The sequence below is a fragment of the Mycena indigotica genome, assembly GCF_014461135.1.
Source record: "Mycena indigotica strain 171206Taipei chromosome Unknown Mind.scaff0002, whole genome shotgun sequence".
Taxonomy (NCBI): Eukaryota; Fungi; Basidiomycota; class Agaricomycetes; order Agaricales; family Mycenaceae; genus Mycena; species Mycena indigotica.
This window is the reverse complement of record NW_023503001.1, coordinates 5,590,715-5,603,310: the sequence shown is the minus strand read 5'-3', so window position 1 is coordinate 5,603,310 and position 12,596 is coordinate 5,590,715.

Genomic DNA, 12,596 nt, shown 5'->3' with positions numbered 1-12,596 from the left:
CCCTGACCGCCTGCTCGCGGCGCGCGCGCATTTTTCCACCCGTCCTTGCGGTTAATCGGATTCGGTGGGGTTGGAATCTTGTTGTCGTGCGATGGGGGTGGTGGAGCTTGGGTTGCGGGGACTTTCGGAGCCGGCGGGGGCGCTGTCTGCGGCGGGGGAGCTCGAGCCGTAGGCTTTGGGGCTGCGGGAGCGTTTGGACGCTGACCGACTGGGTTGAAGCGGTTCGTATCCTTGCCGCTTCGAGTAACGGGGTTTGCTAATTGTTCGTCGTAGCTGAGCGAAGAAACAGCAAAGAATTCGCTGTCCAGTACTTGCGAGTTGCCGAACGCGAGTCCCGCGGAATGTGTCGCTGCAGCTTGTACTCCATCTGCGCGCGCACGCATGTACGACGAAACACCGCCTCGCCATCCCTGTGGAGTTTTTGGAAGGTCAGTACCGTCCATCTGGACGTATCTTTGCGTATTTGGGTCGATCTTGACAAGTGCTCGCTCGATGAGCTCGCGCATTTCAGGGCAATATCGCGGGTGAAGTTGGTGAGTGCCGACCTTTCCGCAAACGAAGCATCGCTTACCCGCATTAGTAGCGAGCTGTCTTTCCGCAAGATGGAGACGCATTTGCTCCAGCTGGCGCGTCAAGTCGGCAATCTGGGAATCTGTCGAAGTTGTCGGCGCCTCAGGCGCGTGGTCTTGAGCGGGTCGTTGCTGGATTTGGACTGGCCGCTGTTGCGCTTGCTGTTGCGCTTGGAACTCTATGGTTGGTGCAGTCTCAACATGGTTACCAAACTCGTCAAACTTAACTTGGCTTGGATTATAGGTCTTTTCGCTCCACGGTTCGAAGATCAGCGAGTCGGGGTCAAATCTCTTCTTCAAGATCTCGACTGTCGCGGACAATGTGGGTGCCGTATCGCGTGTCCGGTTGTTGGTCGGGGTACGTTGATAGAACCAATCTTTCATCGTAGTCGGAATGCCGCTAACGAACATGTAGTTCGCAGTCTCTTGAGTAATTCGTTTCTTCTTGACAAGGTTTCCTGACATCCGCAGAAATTCTCGATAGTATGTGTCAACGGCGAGCTTGGAAACGAAAGGGGACTTAGCGGCATTGGATTGGCAAAAATCCTTCAACTGCTGCTCAGTATAGTTCTGTGCTGACTCTTCGTCAGGATATACAGCAAGAAGCGCCTTCGAAGCAGTGATCCAAGTCTTGCCAGCTGCCTCAATATCAAGCTCCGGTATGTAACGTATGATGTCCTTGACGCGGTCGCTGGAGTATTTGTAGATATGGTCGACAAGTTGGTCTTTATCGACGATACCAGCTTGAATTCCGCATTCGGCGATCTGGGTGAGGAAGTCTTTGGCATATTGGCCATTGAACTTGGGCGCATTCTGTGAGCGCGGAATCGGCATGGGGGTGTGAAGGGTCGCGGTTGCGATTGGAGTTGCCATTGTCGCTAGCGGCGGGAGTGAGTGATCAGGTTAGGGGTCAGAAATGGTTAACGCAGCGTTTGTAGCTCTCGATATCGGAATACCAGCCCCCTCGCGGTGGGCTCCACTGAAGAAGGACAACTAAGTCCAAGCGAGGACTAGATGTGGGCCGAGGTCGTACCGAGGGGCGGCGCTGCGGGAGGAGTAGATGTGCGGGGTAGATTAGATAAGATTTACTTAGCTTTTGCAGTAATCGTAGAACTCGGGCTCGATGTAGCGCTTTCGCTCGCGCTCACTCTGACTTTGAGATGGGGGCAAGAAGTAAGGGATGAGATACTCTCCTATTCGACACATGAAACCGTATCTACGCGATCGAAAGGGGTGATGAAATACTTTGTAAGTACAGAGACCATGAATCCTAAGCTTGGTTAACAACCACACACACAGCCAGGTAGAGGACAATTCGGATAGGGTGGCGACGCTGCCGCCTCCAGCGCTAACTTCGGGATGACCAAGCCCGTGTTGATGCGCACCCCAGTCCCGCCGAGCTGCCGTGTGGTCGCAACTTCCGCTTCGGATATAATGAGATAAGGAGGAGGGAGGGAATAGAGAAATGGACAGATAGAGGAGTAGAGTAGAGGAATGTGGCTGTTAACGCCCGAAGATGGTCGTCGCGTGGAAGTCGCGTGACCGTGATAGCGACGTGGAAGCCAGATGGCACTTCCACATCGGCGTTGATCGTCCCGTCAGCGTTGTACACTGGGACTGGGTGCGGTAGGGCTTCGAGTTCCAGTTGCGAGTCCTCCGCGAACCGCTTGTGCATGAACTCGGAGGTGGCGCCACTGTCGAGGAGGGCGTCAACCGAGTACCCGCGGAGGTCGTTGACCCCTTGAAGGGTGACGGCTACCCGTGTAGCCGTGGTGCCCTCACTTCTCCGAAAGGGGGAGCATTTTGCAGTTGTCGCAAAGCTTGGCTACGTCGGGGGCGTACCCCGTTCGTATGAACTCTTCTAGTTCGGGCCCGTTCTCGGCTCGTCGGGCCGGATGTATCCACTGTTGTAGTTTCGCACGAGCCTTCTCGGGCTGATCTCGACCGCGCGACAAGCCTCTCGGCGCTGGCCGCGGGCCAACTTTTCCAGCGGGCCTTGGAGTGTCTCGTATGGTTTTATGCGGGTTTTTTCTGCGGGCGGAAACGGTGGGTTGCGGGGTTCGTTGTTCGGGGTTGGTTTCTACGTCTGGTCCCACGTATCTCTGGATTGGCAACACGGAATATCGATTATGCGGGTTGTAACTAGAGACACTTGTGGTATACGTCGGCGGGGCGTAGGCTTCACTCGCGACGATCGCCAAAATCCGCTTTATCCACGTTATCTTTGACAAACTCGGAGAAGATAGCCCGGATCTGGTTTGCCGATGCGGCCCGGTTCGGGCACATCCGACTGATGTGTCCTTCCTGGCCGCAGTTGTAGCAGCGAGTGCTGCGGGCCGTAGCGGGGGCCTGGGCCCGGTCGATCTCCATAGGCGCGGGCCCGTCGAGGGTCCGGCGACCGTGGTTGCCCCGTTTCCTCGGGGTGCGGCCACGGTCGGTCCGGGTGGCGCTGATCGCTGCGTTGGGCCCACCCGTTGAACGGGTTGCGGTTGCTGAGCCCGCTCTTGGCGGGGCGGGCGCCGTCGGGGGGTTTTGGCCCGAGGGTGGTTAACCTTGTGGCTTTCATCGAAAATGCGGTAGCGGCGGAGTGCGCCGTCTTGCTTGATGGGCTCTGCCTTCCAGGCCTCGTAGGTGTCGGGGAGCGTGTCCTTTCGGTAGACCGCGTTCAAGCGCCCGGAGCATACAGTTCTTGGCGACGCGAATAAGGTTAACGTCGTCGTAGTGCGCGACTTTATTGAGAGAGTCGAGGACCGTGAAATAACTAGTCGCGTCCATGTCTTTGGTCTGGACGAAGGTTTCCATCTTCTGCTGCGCGATTTCGGCGTGAGCTTCCCCGCGGAAGGCCGCGATGAAGGCTTTCTCGAAGCCTTCGTACGTAGTATAGGCTGCGGCGGTACGGAGCTTCATGGCTTGGGAGACGTTTTCCTTCCACGTGACCGCGTTCCTGCCTTTGATATAGGAGAGTGCGTACGAAATCTTTCGCACCTCGTCGTTGTAAACATTCGGGTTGGCTTCGAAGGCCAACCAACAATCGGCCAGGAAGGCGTCTACTTCGCTGGCGTCGCCCGTGAACTCCTTAGGGGGAGAGACGGTTACTCGTGTATTTCCCCCGTGGGGCCGATGAGCCAAGTCCTCTCTGGCTTGGCGGAGCAGATCGTAGCTCTGCATGACTCCCTGCTGTACAGCTGCGTATTCCCCGTTTACTCGGGACAGCTCGGCCTCGAGGACCACTTGTCGATTCGTCAGGGCGGTGTTTTCCGCCTTGAGTTGCTCCATCTCCTGACTCGTTCGGAACAGATGGGCGAACAGGAACTCCTGTTGTTCGTTATGGCCCAGGGCCATGAATCGGGCACGTTCGTCCCCCTGGCTTGGGGTGCCCATCGTACTGTCGTGCTCGGTAGACATTTATCGCGTTTCTTGCGTTCGTGGGGGAGACTAATATTCTGTCAGCGTCGGGCTCGGGCCGTATCGGGGCGTCGGGGGGTCCGACTTCGAAGGGGTCTGAGGAGCACGAGAGATGGGTATTCGCCCAGAGAATAGACGATATTAGCCTAGCGACTACATCTTGTAAGTACGACTTTTATACGCTACGGTATTAGGGATGGATCGGATGGGCGCCAGGTCCCAGGGCGGATCGGATGGGCGCTGCGTAGGGCTGTAGGGGTGAACGGAAGGGGTTGGAAGAATGAGGGGGCGTCCAGGAGGACGGCGGTATACGGGCCCCGTGCGGCCTTATGGCCCGGACGGCCCGACCCGAAACGTGACAGGGACCTTGCAGTGAATGATAAGTGAACTGTTGCACCACTTACCCACTTGCTCTGTTTGGAACTCTTTACACCAATGTTGCACTCTGCCTGCTTGTCATGACTAAGAGTTTATTAAGCTCAGGTTGAACGAATTCAGTTTGAATTGAGTGTCTGGAGCCAGGAGGTTTGCTTGTGACATAACTTGTTATGATCAAATCGTGGTACTTCAAGTCTAACTGTGTAAGTAGAGGTATAGCTGATTACAGAAGTTTGTGTGGGCATGGAGCTTTGTTCGTTGTTTGTGAGTGTTGTGGTGCTGTAAGAGTTAACACTGGTGTAAGATATTCAGTGGAACTTCTCGACTATATAGTATAGGAAAATTTTTGACAGAATTGGAGCTTGAATGAGCTCCACAACCTGCACAAACTTCTGCAATCAGCTGTAAGTAGAATACTTCATAGAATCATATGGCATGTGATATCACACAGAAACATTTTTCTCATACTGGTCTGGAATCTTGGCAACAGGTTCTCTGTTAGTGGTCCTTGCCACCCTTTTGCTATTCATTGCAGTAACAAAACTTGCAGCATCATTCATGGTGGCTTGAAATGTTCACGGTTGAAGGGACTTGGAGCTGCAGTGTATCGGTAGGTGCAGGTGGCTAGGAGAGGACATATGGTGAAAAGGTGGGGGTGTTCAAATTGGTGTATTTAGAGTCGAGGGAGATGGGACATTGGTCAGGATAAAATTCATTTTGTACAACATACCAAGGGTCTATGCCAGTGATATGACATCACAGCCATGATTCAACAATATTTAAGTGGGGAACATTCCTGGGAATGAGTGACTTCCTATAAGGAAAAAGAAATTAGATGCAATTTCTGAGCGGTGCCAATCTATTACTTTTTTAGCTAGAAATTCATGTTTGAAGACTGTGGCTTCCTGTAAGAATAAATAATTTTGGATGTGATTTGACGCAATGGTTGAGATCATTACATCATCCAATGTGATCAGTATTTATTATGACCAATATGATGCAGAAAAGGGGAGTGATGCCTAGATTATCAGAATTAGTCTACATATTAATAAAGAGAACACATGATAATTTGAGTGTCAGGGGAACCCCCACCTTGGCATCTGTCCATCACATCTCGGCATCAGACACCTGTCCATCAATTACCTACGTGATGCCCAAGCGACTGTCATTTTGTTCACCGATAGGAATCAACGTAGGTAATGCATCAGGATCTGCAAGAAGATCCTCTTGGGACCTGGCATGCGACATGGCGCAGGCATATTGCATAGAGCAACGATCATTCTTGGTGCATCAAGAGCGCGGTATATAGTTGGCTACCTGGCAGGTGGACCCTCAGAGTATCTTCTCTTTGAATCCTGCCAGACCTTGATCTCAGGCCTTGGTTGCCCTTACATTGAGCTGTAATAGCCTTTTCAATCTAATTCAACTATCAAAATGAACTTCCTGTTGATTATGTTACCAAATCAGGAAACATAAAATTTTGTTAAGTAGTAAGAAGGTATAATTTGAACTTGGGAGACATGAACTGTAATTTTCAAGAGTGTGTCAAAGTGTTTCTAAAGCCTAGAACTCCTTGAATTGCACTGTTATTATTGATTTTAGTCTGCTAGAAGTGGAAACCATTTGAACTATTTATTTAACTTGAAAAATAAAATGGTCATTTAAATGGTTATTACCATTTGTAAACATTTACAAATAGAAAAGGTTGGAGCCCTAGAATTAAAGAAAGCACAGTTGTGTGCTTGTGCTAGGATGTACTAAGTACCTATATTGCTGGCGCAGCTCATTAGTAAGCAAGATATCACACTGTGACACTGTATGACAGTGATCACAGCTGTCCCAAAATGGTAAGTTTTCATGATAGAGGCAAGAAAACAGTTTATTTAGGGGGTTCTGACCCTGTGAATAAATCTGAGCACCTTTGAGGTTTACTGTAGACCCAAATGGGGATCTCAGTCCGATGGGGTCCTGGGATGCCTGGCATCTTGGCAAAGGGGTTTATTTATGCAAAATTCATCAAATTCCCCTTATGGGAAGTTGTTATATCCATATCGACTCTGGCATTCAATTCCGATATCGACTCCGGTATTTGGTTTTTACGCTGATGAGTGTGGAGTGGGGACAGCAAATGAGCTCTCTAACTAACCAAACCAACAAAAACAACCAAAACTCCACTTTTCGTAGAGAGAAAGATGTATAATGTCGAGTAGGAAAAGTCACAAAACCCAAAAATCGTCAACTCCTTGTGCGAGTACAGGCCCCTGTGAACAGAGCCTTGGCACAAATGTGTAAGGTTGTAGGGTTGATACGAGTTTCTTGCGAAAAACGTTGATTTGTTGTGCCCCAAAGCGTACTATCGACGAAACTCAGCAATAGAGAAGCGCCAATACGATGCCCGGAGAGTTTATACTCGTTGGATCAGGACTAACTGCCTTAAACCCTCTGAGTTGTCTCGAGTCAGGAACTAACTGCCTTAAACTCTCGACCAGCAACCGAAACCCAATAAACAGCAACCGGAACTCTTGTATTCAGCAACTGAAACCCTCAACCAATAATCCTTCCGACGCGATAATACTATTTCAAAGAGCTAGCAAGATAGATTGACGAGCTAGATCCCCAGATGCACCTAGTAGAGCGGGGCAATCCGTGAACCTGCCAAATACAAAACAGAGATATAAATACTAAACAGAAATTGATAGAATCAGGGAAAATCTCGAGTAAGAAAAGTAGTCCATGTGCATATTGTATAGGTATCGTTTCGCCATACGGCCCAGAGTCGAAAATCCAGGTCCAGATGACTGGCATCGCGTGTATTGGAGTCAATGACCTGTGTAAATCTTCCGTGTTCGCGACCATCTAGTTTGTCTTGTGAAGAATCCCTCGATCTTGAGTAGGATAAGTGGATAGCTCTGCTTCCCAGCTTTCGATTGACACCCATAACTCGTATCTTGTGCATATGGCCTCAGCGGTGGTTGTCCCAACTCTCCTGGCGCATTTCCAATGTTCAGATGATCTGTTCCTCGACAGTGTTTTAGAGTCGCCGTTGATCACAGGTCCAGGCCCCAATCAATTGAGTAGGTTTTTGCCGTTTAACCGTCCCTTGGCACTCTCGATCCTCCAGCATGATCCGAAACCACGTTCCAATGATGTCAGTCGTCGATGCCAACAGAGATAGGGGTGTCCCTTATCTAGGAGAAGTCGATCCCGAGTCTCCACTGAGCGCCAAACCGAATATGCCTTTTAGAATACACTCCCTTTGGGTATTTTGCATAGAATTGGATAGATTCTAGCGTAGAACGGGCTCTGCGAACTTTTCCTAGTCAAGATTTTGGAATCACTGAGAGCGATTTGATAGATTTTGACTGGAGTTTGACTAGTTCTTGTTCAGGTAATTCCCTAGTTGACCATTCGGGACTCATGTCAACTCTGAGACGTGCGCTGAGCAACAAAATCGACAAAAATAGTCGTTTCCTGGTCTGTCCCAGACTGCGGCTTATCAACGCAATGAAGATTTACTGAGCATTTCCAATTACCCTGACTTATAATCTATGCAATCACCTATGCCTTGTTCCTCGTATGCAACTGCTCTTCTACTTTACTTGACTTCGTTCTAATCTTGTTGCTTACTTTGTTATACCTTATTCTGTTTCCGTTACTTCTCATACTATAGATACTTTGATGTATTATCACGTACTTCAGTTTGTAAATTAACATTGCTGGTCTCTATCTCTCAGCGTCATCTCGACTCTGCTCTTCTCTTCTTGTCTTGTCTTGGGCCCTGATCGGGTGCGCATCATTCACGCGAGAACGCGTGAATGTCACATTTTGTCACAGGCCGCGCGTCTTCCTTCCTGACGGCCACTATGCTGCCCAGTGTAGTCCCCCACGCTATCCGGCGCCGGCGCCACGCCCTCTTCGTGGCTATTGTTGCCTCAGAATATCTTGCAAACACCTTGCTGCGTCTGGAGCAGCCCATTGCAATCCCCATGCATACTTCCATACTCACTGGAAAAGAATGGCTCGACGAACTGATATACGGCCATGAACAACGCTGTCGTAATCAGCTGGGCATGTCGCCTGCAGCCTTCTGTTTGCTATGCTGGGAACTCGTCATCAACGGCGGCCTTACCCATGGTCGAAGTATTACCGCTCCAGAACAAGTTGCCATCTTCGTCTACTGGCTCGTTCATGGCAGTAGCCAACGAGAGCTGATGGAGCGATTCCAGCACTCAGGCGATACCATCAGCAAGTATACTAACCGCGTCCTCCGCCTTGTCTGTGGCCCATTCTACGCCAAATATATTCAGAATCCGCGCAACGAGACTCCCACCAAGATCCTCGAAAATCACCGTTACTATCCATTTTTCCGTCATTGCCGTGGTGCCATTGACGGTGTACATATTCTTGCTCATGCCCGGGCTGTCGACATGATGCGCTATCGCGATCGCCATGGACAAATAACCCAAAATGTGCTTGCCGCATGCGACTTCGACCTCAGATTTGTCTTCGTCATGGCTGGCTTTGAGGGCACAGCCGCCGATGCGCGTCTTCTCTGCAGACTGCCCGACGCAAAGGACTCTACCTCCCTATCCCATACTTTTTCCTTGGAGATGCTGGCTTCCCCAACTGCAAATTGCTGATGACACCGTTTCCCGGCGTTCGGTATCATCTGAGCGAATGGAGGCGTGGTGGACGTCAACCAGAGAATGCAGAGGAGCTGTTCAATCTGCGCCACTCCAAGCTGCGGAATGCCATCGAGCGAATTTTTGGGGTCATCAAACGACGCTTCCATCTCCTACTTGTCCGGCCCGAGTACAGCTATGTCATTCAGTCGATGATTGTTTGTGGTGCCGCCGCGCTCCACAACTTTCTCTGTATTCATGGTGGCCTGGGGGGACTTGACGACCTGGACGACTACGAAATCGATGCACCATATCTCCATGGGCCCAACTTTGGCAACCCGCTGGCTCAAGCAGTCACCGCCCGAAGAAACCCGTATCGCCAACGCTCGACGGACAGCCATTGCCAACAGTATGTGGGCCCAATATGTGCTCGAAAACAGCGACGAGGAGCTCAATTCAGATGAGGAGTAGTAGTAATACAGCTGGTGTCCATAACGTAAAGAATAAAACTATGTATCCATTTCCTCGTCGTCATCGGGTGCGTAGCTGTCGGGGACGGGAAGTCCTTGTTCGATGAAGATGGCTTTGAGAAGTGCAAGCTGATGCACGCGGGCCGGAGCGGTAGTCAGTGTACGGGCAGCGTTGACATCGTTGCTGAGTTTAGCCATTGCTGCGACATAGTAGCGGGAGCCTTTCGGAAGGAGAGCGCGGTCATTCTTGAAGAGCTTATTTATTTCGTCAACATGAGTGGTGTCCGCCTTCGTAACAATAGGAGCTGCCATATTCTGCCCAACGAGACGAAGAGACTGGGCCATTTGGGACCCAGCCTCGGCATTGCGACGGGCCACAGTACCGCTGGATATCGAGCGCTCGCGATGGCGGGAGGCGGAAGATTCGTCAGATGCAAGCTGGCTCTTTGCGTCAACCTTGTCAGGAGAATCGTCGTTGCCATTCTCTTCATGTGCCGAAGTGCGGAGACGTTTGCGCCGAGATTTAAGCTTCGCAGGGTTAAGAATTTCGTCTTCATAGAGCTTGGCAGTCGTAGCGGTGCGTTTGACAGACTTTGGTGCTTCTTCATCGCTCTCAAGCGACAAATCGAGTACTGCGTTGGACTTTGCTGCCAGAGGGATACGAGTTGGCGAGGGAATAGAGTCGTGGTTGAGGGAAGCAGCGGGAGAGGGAGCGGCATTGTGTTTGGGGTTATATGCAAATTCGCCTGTCGCCTTGCTGCCGCTGAAGAGCTGGTGACAGAGCTCATAGTAGGGGAACGAATGGGAGAAGACATAGGCGAATTTCTTCCCATAGGCCTTCAAAAAAGATCAGGAAATGTCCTTATCGATGCCAGCCGGCTGCAGGACACGCACCTCAAGATATTGCGCCTGCTGGCTCTCCTCGGCAATGACATGCTTCTCCTCCTCGTCCCAGCCCATCCCAGACAACCCACGTGCATGCTCGTATGCGTCGAAGCGAGTTTTGACCTGTACGCTATCTGGTTATCCAGACAACGCATTTGAAGAGAATACGTACATAGCTGATACGGTTGCGACATTGGTCTGCCGAACGCGGTGGACGCGCCGCAAACTGACGCTTCACCTCTGCTGCAACCTTCGTGAATGCCTTGCTTTTGAATCCGCGCCCGCCATTCATCAAATCTTCAGCATTCGCGACGATGTACTGCAACATGTGCAGGGTTTCGGGCTCATTGAACAGCTCGGACGCGTCATTGTGCTTCGCAGAACGAGCCGGCTTGGTTTGTGTGCTTTTCGGGGCAGCAACGGTCGGAGGGTCGTCCGTCTTGCGCGTCAACGTGTCCAGTACCGGTGTCGCACTGCTGGCAGTTGCGGCAGATGGTTTGGTGGCTTTGGACGTCTTGGAAGCGTGTTTGGCGGGGGATTTGACCGTGGAAGCGGTTGTGGAGGTGCGGGAGCGAGTTTGAGAGGTAGAAGGCGCGACTTCGGGTCGGACAGCAGCAAATGGGCTTGTAGATGGCCGGGTAGATGCACGGACCGCAGCAACTACTTCGGGCGCCTTTTTGCCACGCGCAGGCATCTGGAATCAAGTTAGCTAAGTTTCAGATGTGTTGGAGGGCACACACAGCAAAGACGGGGCAAAGGACAACGAAGGAGATGGACGAATGGGAAAGAGAAGCAAGCGTGACATGTCATTCACACGTTCTCGCGTGAATGATGCGCACCCGATCAGGGCCTTGGTCAACTGGAAGCCCTGGTCACCTAAACAACCTTCTGTGGTGTTCCGCCCCCAAGTGCACTTCGACTTTGATTCCGTTCTGACTCCGACTTCGACTCCGGTCCTTTGGTCAACAGGGCACTGAACGGATGTCATCTAATATATAAAGTTTCTTTTGGCCAAAAACTCATTAAAAACTTTGAATATTTTGGTTCTGAAAATTCTTTCACCTCAGCAAACTTTCACCTCAGCCAAGTAAGCATTTTTGTGGTTAAAAAACTCTTTTAAACAAAAAAAAAATTAATCCCAAAACTTAACATATTCACAGTAATGTTTCCCACCTAAACATTTTTAAAACATGGCAGTGTGCATAGAGAAGGAGAAAGTGTTTATATCACAGTGAGATGACACTTCTGATCATCTGTCACAGGATAACATAGCATGTCTTGACAAGGATCAAATGCACCTTCAACCCTGTCTTAGGATTTATCCCTTACATGAGATAAGATAGTTATCTGATGGATGGACTAACTTTAGTTAATATAATCTTACTCATCAATGAACTTCATATAGGATCAGAACATCAATACCTTGTTTCTAGCTTACACAATCTAGTTGCAAACCAGATTTTAATGGTGTTGGATAGCCCTAATATATCTCTTCATTGTACAGTATTTAACTTTCCAAAATTTCAATCGCTAATAGGTGAAAATATATTTTCTTGTAAAATTTTAAAGAAAAATAAAGATATATACATTATCTTTTAGGCAACTTCACCTTAGCATCAGAACATCCAAACCTTTTTTCTAGCTCACACAACCTGCAGACCAGATTCTGTTAGTATTGAATACCCCTCACATATTTTTTCATTGTATTATATTTAAATACCTAAAATTTCAATCACTGACAGCTGAAACATGTTTCCTTGTAGAATTCCAAACTAAAATAAACATATATTATCTTTTAGGTAACTGGTCAAGGATTTTTTTTAGTATTCTTTACAGATGCATTCTTTCCATTACTGTCTCCAAAGGCAGATACTAAAAAAGCAAGAAAAAAGAGAGAAAAAAGATAGAGTAATATACAATTATGACAAAAGTTGAATTAAGTTAAAAATCTGATCCAGAATCAGGATGTTTCTTGCAGAATACAGCTGGAAAAGATATTAACAAAACATTTAGCAAGTGAAAAATCAAACCAAACAACTTACAAAGAAAGAGCTATAGAAGATCTCACCATAAGAAGAAGCAAGTCCAAAAAAGAAAAAAAAAAACTCACAAGAAAGCACCATATATGCAATTATTTCAAAGCTTCTTGGAGAATGAAACTCCCTTGGGCAGCCGTGCATGGCCAGCAATCTGTTTCTTCCTGCCTTCAAGAGTAGGCACAGAGGTTTCAGTGTCAACCCTAGTCCTCTTGAGTGCAGAAACAGAGG